Source organism: Nasonia vitripennis, chromosome 4 (genome assembly GCF_009193385.2).
Source record: "Nasonia vitripennis strain AsymCx chromosome 4, Nvit_psr_1.1, whole genome shotgun sequence".
Lineage (NCBI taxonomy): Eukaryota > Metazoa > Arthropoda > Insecta > Hymenoptera > Pteromalidae > Nasonia > Nasonia vitripennis.
The window spans coordinates 24,623,335-24,636,511 of NC_045760.1; the positions used below are offsets into that span (position 1 = coordinate 24,623,335).

Sequence of the window (13,177 nt, forward strand, 5' to 3'; positions counted from 1 at the left end):
TACCTGTTTATCGGTTTATTTTGAATAGCCGCTGGAATCGCGAATATAAATACTGATCTCGCCAAATAGGTCAATTTAAAAATCACTGATTTACGATCGTCACCCCGCGAAGAAACAGACAATGGTCCCGGGAGACAGCCCAACAAAGGGCATCTGTTTCTTGTTATCAGAAACGATTGTTCGAACAAGCTCGTGCACGAACGCGGGCGTTTTTTCCACTTCGAGGGTATGCGTGCGCCGGTAGATATGCCGGACTTTTGAAACGACTGGTATACCGTATGCGCATCTTCATTTATATCAAGCGGTCGCTTTGCTCGTGTCATCATGCATGTGCACCGAGAAAATCGGTATGTCTGAACGCTTCGCTTCGACGCTGGAATTCGCAGTGCCGATTATTTGTTATTGTATTTTATACGTTGTATAATATGCAGCCGATTTTTAAAATCCAGACAAAGTTTATTTAAATTAACCGAGATAAAAGAGCCACCACCACCACAGCGAGACTGAAAAAAAAGAAATTAAACGTTCGTGCGTGGCAAAAAGGTTTGCGGCTGCACAAAGCGAGCCAAAGTCCGAAGCGCTCGGCGATCATTAAACCTCCCCGAGGCGCGCACGCGGCAATCGCTTATGTTCTCCAGTGCTGTGCTGCCGTTGCTTGCGAGAGAGAGGCGAAAAAAATCAAATAAAATCGAACGTCGAGCCGGTAAATTACGCGGGAGGCGCTGCGGAGTTTATTGCTCCTGATGGAAAGAGTCCGACGGTAAATTACGCGGGAGGCGCTGCGGAGTTTATTGCTCCTGATGGAAAGAGCCCGACGGTTTCGTATACGTATATCGAAAGACTCGAAATTTCGACGGTCGATTGATGCGTTTGAACAAATTTAAACAAATGCACTCTGCTCTCGATGCAGTTCAACGAACCTCTCGAGTACTTTGCGGCGGGAATATATATAAGTCAAAAACGCAGATCAGCGTTCAGAGACCCTTATAATCCCCAAGCACTTAGCGAGCCCACGTCATGAGCGCAAAAAGAGCCCTTTCTTCCTCAATGTCAGCTCGGGACAGGCCTATCTCGCGGAATTTCAAGATCAGCGGCGTGGGCGCACGAAGCTATTACGTAACGCGCAAGGCCAAGGCTTCCGCGGCACCCATACCAGCTGTGCATGTATAGATATACCACTACGGCTTTCTCCGCGTAGTAGTATGTAGATAGGCGAAAAAAGTCCCTGTTGTCTTTTCCGCGTGTATACAGTCGAGATGATGCGCTGGTGCAATAGGAGAAGCTGACCCCTATTATAGGTTGCGCTACTGCTATGTGGTCGTCGAATATGGAAGCGTCGAAGGTACTCGAGTACGCGCGAACCTCCGTCAAGAGGAGTCAATGACTCGTGCGAATGTAGCTTGATTTTTTCCTCGATACACACACACATATTTTATAAAACGAGTCGTGGAATAATTCCACGCGAGATTAGCATGTGATTACAAAGTGCATATAAATATGAGAGCTTGCATAAACTGCCGTCGTTCTGCTGTTGTAGTACCAGAAGGATGATTATTATAGGAAGCTATAATCTTTTATGATAAACACACAACAACGTGCGAACCTCGCGATTATAGACTCTCTTGAATACGCACAAAGAAGACACAGCCGTAATCCAGAGCTGTTTAAACCGGCGCGCGTAACAGCAGTTCTCGGAAACCCTTCCGTATTCGCAGCTGTGATTTTTTCTCGCTTCATCGGCGTATATAAATATATAAGCGGAGCTGCGGCTTCTGCGGCCGAGCGGCTCTTTCGCTCGTTTTCTAGTTCATTGCTGGGCGCGCATACTGTGTATATAGCCTTATCCGAGGACGTATCGGGAAAAAATTACGGGCAAACATAAGCGCGTGTGAAGCGTCTGCTCTGTCTATGGTGATTCATACGTGTAAACGTCGACGATGAGGTGGTGCAATCGGTCTTACGAGTTATTCCGTCGAATGTATAAAGAATCCGATATGGGGTCATCGTCGAGTGCTTATTCTTGCGTTTGTTTTGCAACAATTATATCATCGTTAATAAGCGACGATTAATTAGCGCAAATAACTCGTCATTATCCAATACGGTAATCGCCGTGCGGTCTCTGTCGGTTCGTAACGAGCTTAACCGAAAAAAATCGAATTACATAAGCTATAATATCCGATAACGATTCCTACTTCGATTCCATTGTCGTCGGTAATACAGCTACAGCGCACAAACTGAAAATTAAGTATACAAACGGCTCGTTGCAAAAGCACATTATCTGCTTATAATAATGTATCATATCAGCCGTAATTGAAGTGAATTTCCAAACGACTGAGGTGTATCGATACTCGAAGACTGAGCCGCTGCCGCAGCGTGGAATGGTGCTATATCTTGATCCTGATTGAATACTTAGTGCATGAGCTCAAGTGTTAAGACATCATTTTTCATTTTAATGAAGCTCCGATGCGCAGGGAAACGTATACATATAGCTGTCTTGTTGTTGTTGTTTGCACGGATAATACGCTGCTGGGACGCGCTTATTGCTCCTTCTTATAAGTCGTAATTACGTGTCTACGAATGTAACTCTAAGCCAGCGAGTGCGGTGGGCTATGATTTACAATTTGTGACTCGGTAATCATCGACGAATATTTTCTACGGCATAGCGTAAAAAATATTTAATTTCTGGAGCGAGTTCCAGTTCGAATTTTCCGGTTACATCAGCCTCTTTTCTCTCTCCTGGATTTTCGCCATCCGAAACCAGCTTCGCCGCGCAGTGCACACGAAGCTTCTCGCAAGTGTGCCAGTCGCGTGGAGGCGAGAGAAGCAAACGCATAACAGTATATATATATATATATATATATATATATATATATATATATATATATATATATATATATATATATATATATATATATATATATATATATATATATATATATATATATATAAGCAGCACGGAGGCGGTCGCCCAGAGGCGCAAGGTCAGTGCCACCTCTTTGGGCGGCTCTTTTATAACTCATTACGATGTCGCGCGCAAAGTGATACAATGATGAACAGTGTTTTCGAACGAGATGATTGCTGGGATGGACCAGTTTTGAGGGATACGTGATTGCCGGTGTTTTTTTTTCGAGGGATTATTGTAATTAATTTTTGGTTATAATGCAGGAGTGCTGCAGGGAATTTGACGACTATTGCCGACTGTCTTATTCTGCCCTCGAAAAAGGGGTAATTGCCGATGCAACGGTTATCATTAGTGTCAAAAGCATCGGGCTAAGAAATTTGAACGAGTAATCAGCAGTAATCGGCTTTGTAACGGTCGGCGATTCGGGCGCTCTGAAAAGTAAAAGCAGTGCGCTCGCGAGCGCGGGATGTATATACTGTTAGCTTAACAAGACTTTATACTGTTATCCTTATTCGAGTTCAGACGTTTATCTTATTACTCTATATATTTGTATGTAACGCGTTACGACGCACACGCTATATTCCGTCTTTCCCAGTGTCCACTTTGAGTTATTTATTTTCGTAAACACATACAGTGTATAACTTATTGCTCGATCCAATTAGTACACTGCAAAAAAAATCGTTCGCACAATTTATCGAATTCGTTTCGCAATTAATTGCTCGTAAATCGTAATTAATTCTACTCCTCGATAACCGCGTCATCTCCACGCAGATATATCGATTCTAAAATCTACTCTCGCTACAACAATAGCCGACGCGTTTGTTATACGTCTCCTATGACCTTTCCATAGAGCGCAAAACGTGAAGCTCGTCCCCGTCTCGCTCATCACTCACCTGCGCAGGCTATTATATCTCCGCTTATGATCGAGGGGCAGCTGTGTCTTATCCGATCGGCAAAAGCATCATGGCTTTGTGCGATCGGTTTAAAAATCGGTTCCGCTGATATCAGGACGTAGAAGATGTGCTCGAAGGTGTTTCTTTGGAAATATGATTATTTTTATCGCGTCGACGCATATTTACAGTTTCCACGTGGGCAAGAACTGTAAACACGATAATATAGACACTTTTCAATTTAGTGTAGCGCCTAATCACGCTGTACTCTTTGAAAAGCCGTTCTGTACAATGAAGACACCTGCAGCAGCACACCCACGACTGGAACTAATGAAACGGGGCCGTTATGGCTTTCGTAACTGTTACTTTTTTTTGATCTTCAAATCATACAAGCGAAATCCCGAAGTGAGCCGTCATCAGATAGCTAAATCTATACCTATACGATCGAATGCAACCGCATCTCGTCGAGGAAAACACGATCCATCCGCCCTCGCGGAAACGATGTACGTTGCTCTCGAATACCCATCATCGGCGTTAAAACGCGCTCAAAAAAAGAGATCGCGTGCCACAGTCTAGACCACGATCCTAATGAAGTGGAAGGATGATCGATTGGCTGCAGTATAGGTTAGGATGGAAAAAATGGCGAGTTATGACAGCAGACGATGGCGGACGTGTCAGTTATTCTCGGAATCGTAGACCCTTTGTCGTGAGCGGCTTCGTCATGTACAAGCCATTTCGGCGAGTTTCGAGCGAATAGGACGATTGTATGGTAATGGGAGTTTGGCGGCTGTGTGTAAGAGCATCTTCAAAAGGGTATAGAAGAAAAGTTCGCTTCGGACTGAGACTATGCATTTTTGGACGAGAATCGTCTTTCGTAGGAAAATCGGTTTAAATTCAAAGTAAATTTTGAGGTTATGTTCACTCATTATAATAGAATGAATAAATCTTACAATCCATTTCTTTTTAAGATTAACTCAGCATATCTATTCACCTGCGCAAAAACGCATTCGCTTTGCTGTAGTCATCCTGAAAAGGTCAGCAATATCTCACAACACAGAAAAACTGAACCTACTCAAGTGTCTCCTTGAACCAAAACACTGTATTTTCTAAAAAAAAAGAGTTTCCAGCTTCGATATAACTAGAGTAAAGTTAGCGAGTACAAAAAGCCTCAACGTCGACTAATGAAGATCGCCGTCGAGGACAAAGTCTTTCTCACTCACTTGAACCCCGCCTAAGGCTCGCGCAGCTTATTTATCGACAAAGGAAACGGGTTCGTCGAGGCGACAAAATCACGTAACTGCCGAGAGCGACGATTCCCATAAGCCCATGCAAATGCACGTACGTGTTCGTCTTCTTCTTCTTATCCTTCGTCGTCGTCACTGCACTGTATGCAGTCGATTTACGGCTATGTGTGTGTGTGTGTGTGTGTGTGTGCGAGGGGCGCAGGTTTGATCTTGATTCTCGAGCCTCGCGGCGGTTGTGTTTGTATACGGCCGGTTCCACGTCAAGGAGGATTTTTCCGAACTTTGAAGGGGTCATGGTAAACGTTGAAGGTTAATATTTGCATGGATACATTTTTTCTTTCTCACTATTTGATTCCCTTATTCAAATAAAGTTAGCATTAAAGATGGATATTATACAAAGTAAAATACACGTGACTGTGGTAGCGCCTCTTGTCAAGCATAGTTTTACACATGAATACCCCATGCATATTTCATGGAAAAAATACACAATCGTCAGCTTTACCTCGCACCAGCTCTCCCATATATACCGATCGCAGCAGCAGGTACCAAGCCATACCCGCACCTATCTGCACACAAGCTCGTACACAGCAAGCAACGCCTTCACCTCGGCGTGAAATCTCTCGGACTGTATACGCATGAATGCATCTGCACGCGTTTACATAAACTCCGAGCACAACCGAGCGCCTGTGCCGATGGCGCGCAGGCGAGAATCGCAGCGACCGGTATACAATTGGCTGCACCCGAGAGACCCGCGCACACTCGGATACATCTCTCTGGTGTATGATTATACACACTGAGGGGTATACAATGAAAAAGCCCGATAGAGGCCGAGATGTCTATTCTGTACGTATTTGCTACTACTATGCTCGTCGGACGATGATAGCACGATAAGGAGAGGATGAGCCGTGATTCTTGGAAGAAAAGAAGCTGTTACAGCTAACTCATCCGTGATGACCTTCGACTGGAAGATTTTCCCTTTTTTTTAGTTGAGGTAAACGGGAGTTACAATGGGGAGGATGATCGCTGTATACCTGGTATCAAAATCGCGTGTAATAGTTGCCGGAATATCGGCTGTGGGAACCCGGAAATCGGCTACCGATCTTTTTCATGATCGACAGTTACGAGTCGTTATTTTTTCTCGGCCACTTTACGTAACCGATCAATCACGTCAATCACCGCTTATCATCGTCCCTTACTGTTTGCATGAAGGAAGAAACGCTCGATATTTACAATTTTAATACCGCAGCGACTGCATCTGCATAAGCAACCGATTCCCAAGCGCTATACGCGGCGAACTTGACCCAAAAACCGGTAATCCTCGCGAACCCAATGACACGCATAGATCATTGTTGTTATGCAAAAGAGCGTTTCGCACGGCAGTACAGCGCATTCATCACTTATCTCGATCATACCTAGACTTCACCTAGAAACCAGCAAGGAATTCCCGTAGCTCGTGTACGGGGTCTCACTTTCAGCCTAATCCGCAAAAACTGCATCTCACACGAGCAAGAGCAAGAGTGACGGCAAAAAAAGGCCGTCGCCTCACTTTCCGACAATAGCGGCGCGTAATGACGGGCACATCCCTGGAAAGTCTCTGGAATTCCAAAAACTCGGGATACTACTTATTTAGAGTCCTTGTAAAACACTCTAGCACGCGCCTGTGTCTGTCCATGTGTATGTACACTCCGGCGTGTTTTATATACGTGATCGTCGACGGAGGAAGCTATGGGATCGAGTCGAGATTGCTGTGGGAGCCGGTCGACGTGTGGGAATATATACAGAGTTGTCTGTGTGTTTGTATACATAGGAGAGCTTCCTCGATAAAGATGAGGGATCTCTTGGAGGGAAAAAGGTAAATATGGGTGGAAAGAGAGAGTTGTAAACGGCAGTGCAGGGTTATAGACAATTTTTACAATGCGAGAGGTTTTTTTAGTGAGACGAGTTTATAGGACTGAGAGAATTTTGCAAATGTTTCTTTTCTGGCGAAGAATGGGATTTCGTCGACGTTTCATTGTGCTACATTTTTTTATCGTACGAACGTAACAATCTCAAAATTTGTATTTACTCGTTTTTAAATTTCCCGCTCGATTTATGCAACAGAAACATCATTTCCTATTAAAAAAAAAATTAAATGAAATTTTTTAAATTCAGAGAAATATATAGATTGAAACAATTAAACTGAATCAGGAAAAAAGTGTGGAGCTCACACAGGGCACAATTCACAAGAGGGCAATATAAGGCACAACACCTCCAAGAGCGCATCCAGTTCAGGTGTAAGAGTCCGAGAAAAACATGACGCCAGCTGCGCAACAAGTAGGAAGCGTAAGTATACTGCAATTCCCAGCGATACGTCGCCGAGATTTGTGTAATTCGCGGCTCGCTCGTCCTTTTTGCGAAGAATCGCGTAAATTAATCCGGAGCAGATCGAGAGATTACGTCTGAATAATTAACTCCTTGAGAATTAATCGTTGCACGGGCAGCTGATGTTCCTTTTTTCTCGAGTTCGCCGTGAACTTTTGGGCAAAGCGCCGAGTGAGATAATAATGCAAGAAAAAATCGCGCGAGCCGAGAGAGGTTGTATAATTAGATGTCGCACGTGTAATGCGAGCTCGTAAACCAGTTTTCCTATTACGTGGGCAAGTTAATCTTGCGTGGAGATTGTTGGGATAAAGCATTGATAGCGCGTAGATATGTCATACTTTTTTTAATGATGATCTGGAATAACTGATTTATTCGTTTCATTTTTTGTTCGCTCTGCGGCTTCATATGCTTATTGCATTTTTGTTAATTAATTTGCATAACTTATGCTGAGAAATATACGCGTTGGGCGAATGCGGATTGACATCTATTTACTTCCACTGTACTATGTAGTTTTTTTAATAGTAGAAGAATAAATCACTCTTAAACAGGCATTTTCAAAAAAAGACGTACGAGTAAATTTTCATTTCCAATTTTGTTTATTACTCACACTGAGAGTGACGTCGTATGAATACAATTTACGAACAAATAAGTTAGACTGAAAAATGATTTATTTGACGGATGAAATCACGGTGCGTAAATTTATTCAAACGCCAAATGAATTTCAACGCTTCTTCAATAACCAGACACTTTACTGGTCGAGGATTGATGTCCGCGATGACTCGGCCCCTTTAAGGAAAACAAATATTAATTTCAACAAGGTAGCACCAAAATCAATGTCGTAATAAAAAAAAGAGGCTCGAGAATATCATGCCCTTACAATACGACGCAAACGTCGATTGACTTTGAAGGTCACTCGAGTCTAACGATATATCCCGAAAATTTTATATAGACACATCGCAGTCGATTGAAGCACGCGGAAGAATATACCATCAAATTCTTTTATGTCCATTGTTGGAAAAAAAACTTGTTTCAAAGCTAATCATAAATCTATCTCGCATTTTTTGCTTTTAAAAAATAGCCAACAGTCGATCTAGATTATAATAAATTTAAACCATCAAGTGATCGAATAGCGTTTTAACAATAACTATCTTAGAAGATTCGCAATACTCTCTGTAATTACAGCCACTCGTAATCCCAATCGATTTATCACTTTCACACTCAGAACACCTCCAAGCCTTCTAATAGAATCATCGCTACCTCCGATAATACCAATCAATCTATTCCATTCCAAAAAAAAAACCTACAACATATGAGCCCAACAAGTGATCACGACGCGAATTATTAACAACACGTCCCATTACATCACAGCCTCGCGTCGATCGAAGGCCATAAATATGATACAGTCGAAAAGTCCTTGAGATCACAGAGAGAGTCTCTCATCAGACCTTCGGAGAGCCGCGACTCTTTTTGTCTAGTACTGCGGCGTGACGGTCACTACTACACAATAGCCGACAGTTAGGTTCAACGGACTGCGCGGAATATGACTCTCTTTCTCTCGAGAGGGAGGACGAAGCGCTTTTATGTTGTACACATGGCGCAGAGGGACGCGAAAAGTCGCGAGAGCTGATGAGCCGGGAAATATAAGGAAATCGCGCGTAGCGGATCGCCTTCCCACGAGCATGTGCGCAAGGCTTATTACGTGACGACTGAGATTTTTTTTAGATCACAGGTGACGATGTATCGTGACTTTTGACTATTCGCGATATCGTCGGTAGTTTTTTATCCTCTGCGAATTTTTACGATACTTATAATACTCGTACTAATATTCTCCACACACATTACCCTCGCTCGACTCTTTAATCCTCCAAATAACTCAGAAAGATAATCTCCAGAGCAACTACACTACTCCAAGCCGTAAAAATTCATAAATACGTAGCTAGGCCCGTAAAACTCAAGCATCTCGTACCAAATACGGAACTGGCCGCGGCTTCGCTTGTATACCCGCTCTCTCGGTCGGCTTCTCCGCAAAAGGATGCTTTTCCAGAGAATAATGATATTGTCGGAACTTCGCCGAGAAACTCCCATATCCGCGAAGAGAGCGTTTATGTCCAAGCATAATGCAATCGGTATAACGTAGCGGTATACTTGCAGCGCACGTGAGTTGTATAAAGGCGAGGTGTCAAGTATGATACGCGGAAAATCTTTGTCATCCGTGTCTGGAACGACTATTTTATGCCTGCTTTTGAGTTGCATTATAAAGTTGGATTTTTTATTCTTGTTTCAGGTTAGTACTGGTGTTATTGTATCGACTTTTCTGTCTACTGTCATATGAGTCACTGTTTTATTTATCATAACTATACATTCGATTTTGCTCACGATCATCTTATGACTGCGCATTCACAAAATAATCGTAAATAGGATTACAAAATCTGCATAAATCTATTATACGACCGAGGAAATAACATAGAAAATAACAGGCGCAGCTCAAATCATCTTCCGCCTTATAATCTTCTCCATACGCACATAATCCGACCAAATATCCCATAAAGTATTACATCACACCATTAGAACAAATCACCTCGAAACACCACATAACTCAAATTTCCAAAATCCCTCCGCTGAACCCATGATTCTGCCACAGGCCCTGACCTTCGGCTAAGTTCATGAACCCGAAGATGTCTCACTGTATGCGCGCATTCGTGGAAAGGGAAATCTTCCGATGACTATCTCTCTCTCTCGTTCACTTCAGCAGTGGGGGAATTAAGACATTAATTATTCAAGCCCGATACCTGCAGCGCGTCGGCTTTATTACGCCGGCGAAAATTAGCCTGACGACATTTTAATGGAGGCGGCGGATCGGTATGGGAAATCGGCAGGAAGTGGTCGGTGTTGCGCGCGTCTCTCTCGACTTCTTTCTGGAGCTCACGGGTCATTGAGCGTATTGTTTACGAGGTATTGTGTCGGGAGCGGAGCTTTTCAAGTGGTTTGGTTCGCTGATCTGGATTCTTATGACGCTGTGGGAAAAAAGGGTTACGGGATTAGGCTTTTGTCGTGTATCGAGAACTTGGCGAAATATGGGTTTGCATGTCAATTGCTTTTTTCACGCTCGTCGTTATTCGACTTTACTGTTAAAGAGCAATCAAGTTTTTTGGCGGAGTTCTACATCCGTGAACTTTTTGCCTGTACGTGTCACAGTGTCAGTCGAGTTTAAGTGAATCGCAAGCGACTTTGTAAATTTTTATTTTTACGCGCGCTGTTGAGCTCAGTTACATTTTTGCAGACCGTGTTAATGGGCGGCCAGAAGACTAGTTTTTACTTATTTCGGAGCAGCGAAGGTTAAAATTAACGGATTTCCGAGCGTCACATATACAGATATATTACAAATTATCATATACATTGAGAAATTCCTCAGAAGCTTAATTGGTAGCAAAATAACTGTAAAGCTGTTATAATCACAATGTAATACGCAATTCCAGAAGTCATTAAATCGCGTTACATAACTATAGGAATTACAATGCATGAATTCACCGCAGTATAGCACAAGCTTTGTAACCTTCCGTCATTTCCCTTGTCGTAAACTTTCCAATGCATAGGATCTTCAGCGAAGATCTCCAAATTCATCTTCATTACCGGTACACACCTCCTGATTTCAAATTAGATCTCATGCATCTCGTGTTTCCCAGCATTATCACCTTGATCCTATCGAAGTTTTGTATAATAAAAAAGCTCGCGTTATTAAATTACTCCCATGGTGTACAGCCCCGCTAATAGTTGAATCCCGAAGAGGAAGCCTTACCGGGAAACGGTGTACGCGGAATTCGCTATACGACTGCAAATATGGAAGGAGTTTGTTTGGAATGTGGGAATTTTAAGTAGTGGAATTTATGCGGCGTTTCGAGGTGGTGGTGCCGTTAGACTCACCGGTGATACATCATCTTCGCGAAATGGCTGTTCTTTTTATTAAATGTTTTAGCGTAAAAAATTTCCGATATTGAATTTAAAGATAGGCGAGGCGTTCACGATAACGCTGTAGCACATATCTCACGCTTAAACGAGATTTGGTTAAAAAGGCAATTGCGGATAGTGCAAATAGAATGCTGAATACAACAGAAATCGGTTGATGCCATTCGATTCGCACATTTCTCATTCTATCAATCCTCTTAATTACTCAGATTTTAATTCAACGGTTCGATCCTGCTATTCCTCCATACTGCCTGCAGACATATACACATCACCAGCTTAGAAACGGTTCATTTTATCTCAGCCGGTTATCTCCCCAATACCGATTTTTTCGTCACTCCATATAACGTCCCGGGTGACGGCAATAAAAATAAATTGGCCGTCGTTAGCACCGACGTAACAATTTGTAAGCAACCGATTCCGGAATCGGTAAAGTGATCGTAACGTCAACTTATTAGGTAATCCGGCGCTAACAAAGCGATTTGTATACGATCAGCGCACGCCTCCCTAACTGTAACACGCGCTTCAAAAGCTCTCGCGTGATTATTTACAGCTATATCTCCCCATAGCCGAATAAGGCGGCTAAGCGATCGATGAGCTCGCCGATTTTTACGCCGGAAGAATGATCGTTCGCTCGAACAGAAATAGAGGAAGCAAGAGATGGAGTTGCCGATAGCGGAGGGAAAAATCGGGAGGAAAATATTTAAAGGCAAGAGCCGGACCGTTATAGAGCTGCTGCTGTGAGAAGACACTTCGATCGAAGCCCGATCGTGCGCCATTCATCCGGAGAATCCGAGTCCAGCTAGTCGAGCAGAAACTAAAACTGTGCGGCGCGTGCGACTGCGGTACGACTGAGATGGAACGCACGCGCGCTTTTGGCTTTTTATATTTTATTTTGAATCACAGGGAAGACGTATAATGGCTTTTGACAGACCCTTCGGAATTGTAATGATCAGTTGGAAGGTGGCGTTAGGTCTTTTGTGTAGCGGGACAGCTTGGAGCTCCAAGCAGTGCGGTGTGATTTTATCAGCGAAGATTGAAGTAACGATTTTATGTTTGGAGCGATTACCGATGCTTCTTACCGATCGATCTTTTCAGGTCGATTGGAGTGACGTGCTCATAGTGGAAGTTCAATGTCTCAGTCACCTATTCGAATGCTGAAAGTGCGATATTTTCTGTAAAATAATGAATCGTTGCAATTTGCGACTTAGAAAACTAGAGAAAGTTTTTCCTACTTTTCAACTCTGGTTTTCACAACCGTAAGGAAAGAGTGAAAAATAATTGAAAATAGCACTTTCCTTGGCGACACGAAACGTCTCGCATGCGAAATCGCTAAAGATTCACTTCCTGATGAAGGCGCGCGAAACGTCCCGAAGACACGCCTGAGTCCCACGACAGCGGTAACCGGAAGTAAATCCAATTCAGGCACTGCACACGTCCTGTCGTCACTCAGAATCGCGATGCGAGTTCAAACCGATCTTTGTAGTGTATCTCGAGCGTGTCTGACGTTTATTATGTTTATAACTGCAAACTTTTACAGATTTTTTTTTATACCGAAGGTAGAGTTGAACGTCACGTATACTAACGTTCAAAATTTAACTTTACAAACAGAGTATTGTATGGTAACCGATACGCGATGCTATCGCATGTAAATTTACAAAGAGTACTTAAAATTTTATACAGACCATTCACGGAGAATTTTTTAACAGCTTAATTTCACATTTATCTAACATCGCATCGTCCGCGACGAGTGATTCATATCGACGATAATTTATTCATTCCGCATATGCGATTATAATTCGAGATACACCTTATACGCA

The 13,177-nt window shown here is 43.0% G+C and overlaps 2 protein-coding genes across 4 annotated transcripts in view; one reads left to right on the forward strand and one right to left on the reverse strand.

Annotated features, from left to right (window-relative positions):
- The window catches only part of LOC103316856 (protein lin-52 homolog), a 115,311-nt gene that overhangs the window by 57,284 nt on the left and 44,850 nt on the right, over positions 1-13,177 (reverse strand). The gene's annotated exons all lie outside the window — the stretch shown is intronic.
- The window catches only part of LOC100116291, a 45,203-nt gene that overhangs the window by 371 nt on the left and 31,655 nt on the right, over positions 1-13,177 (forward strand). The window lies entirely within an intron of this gene.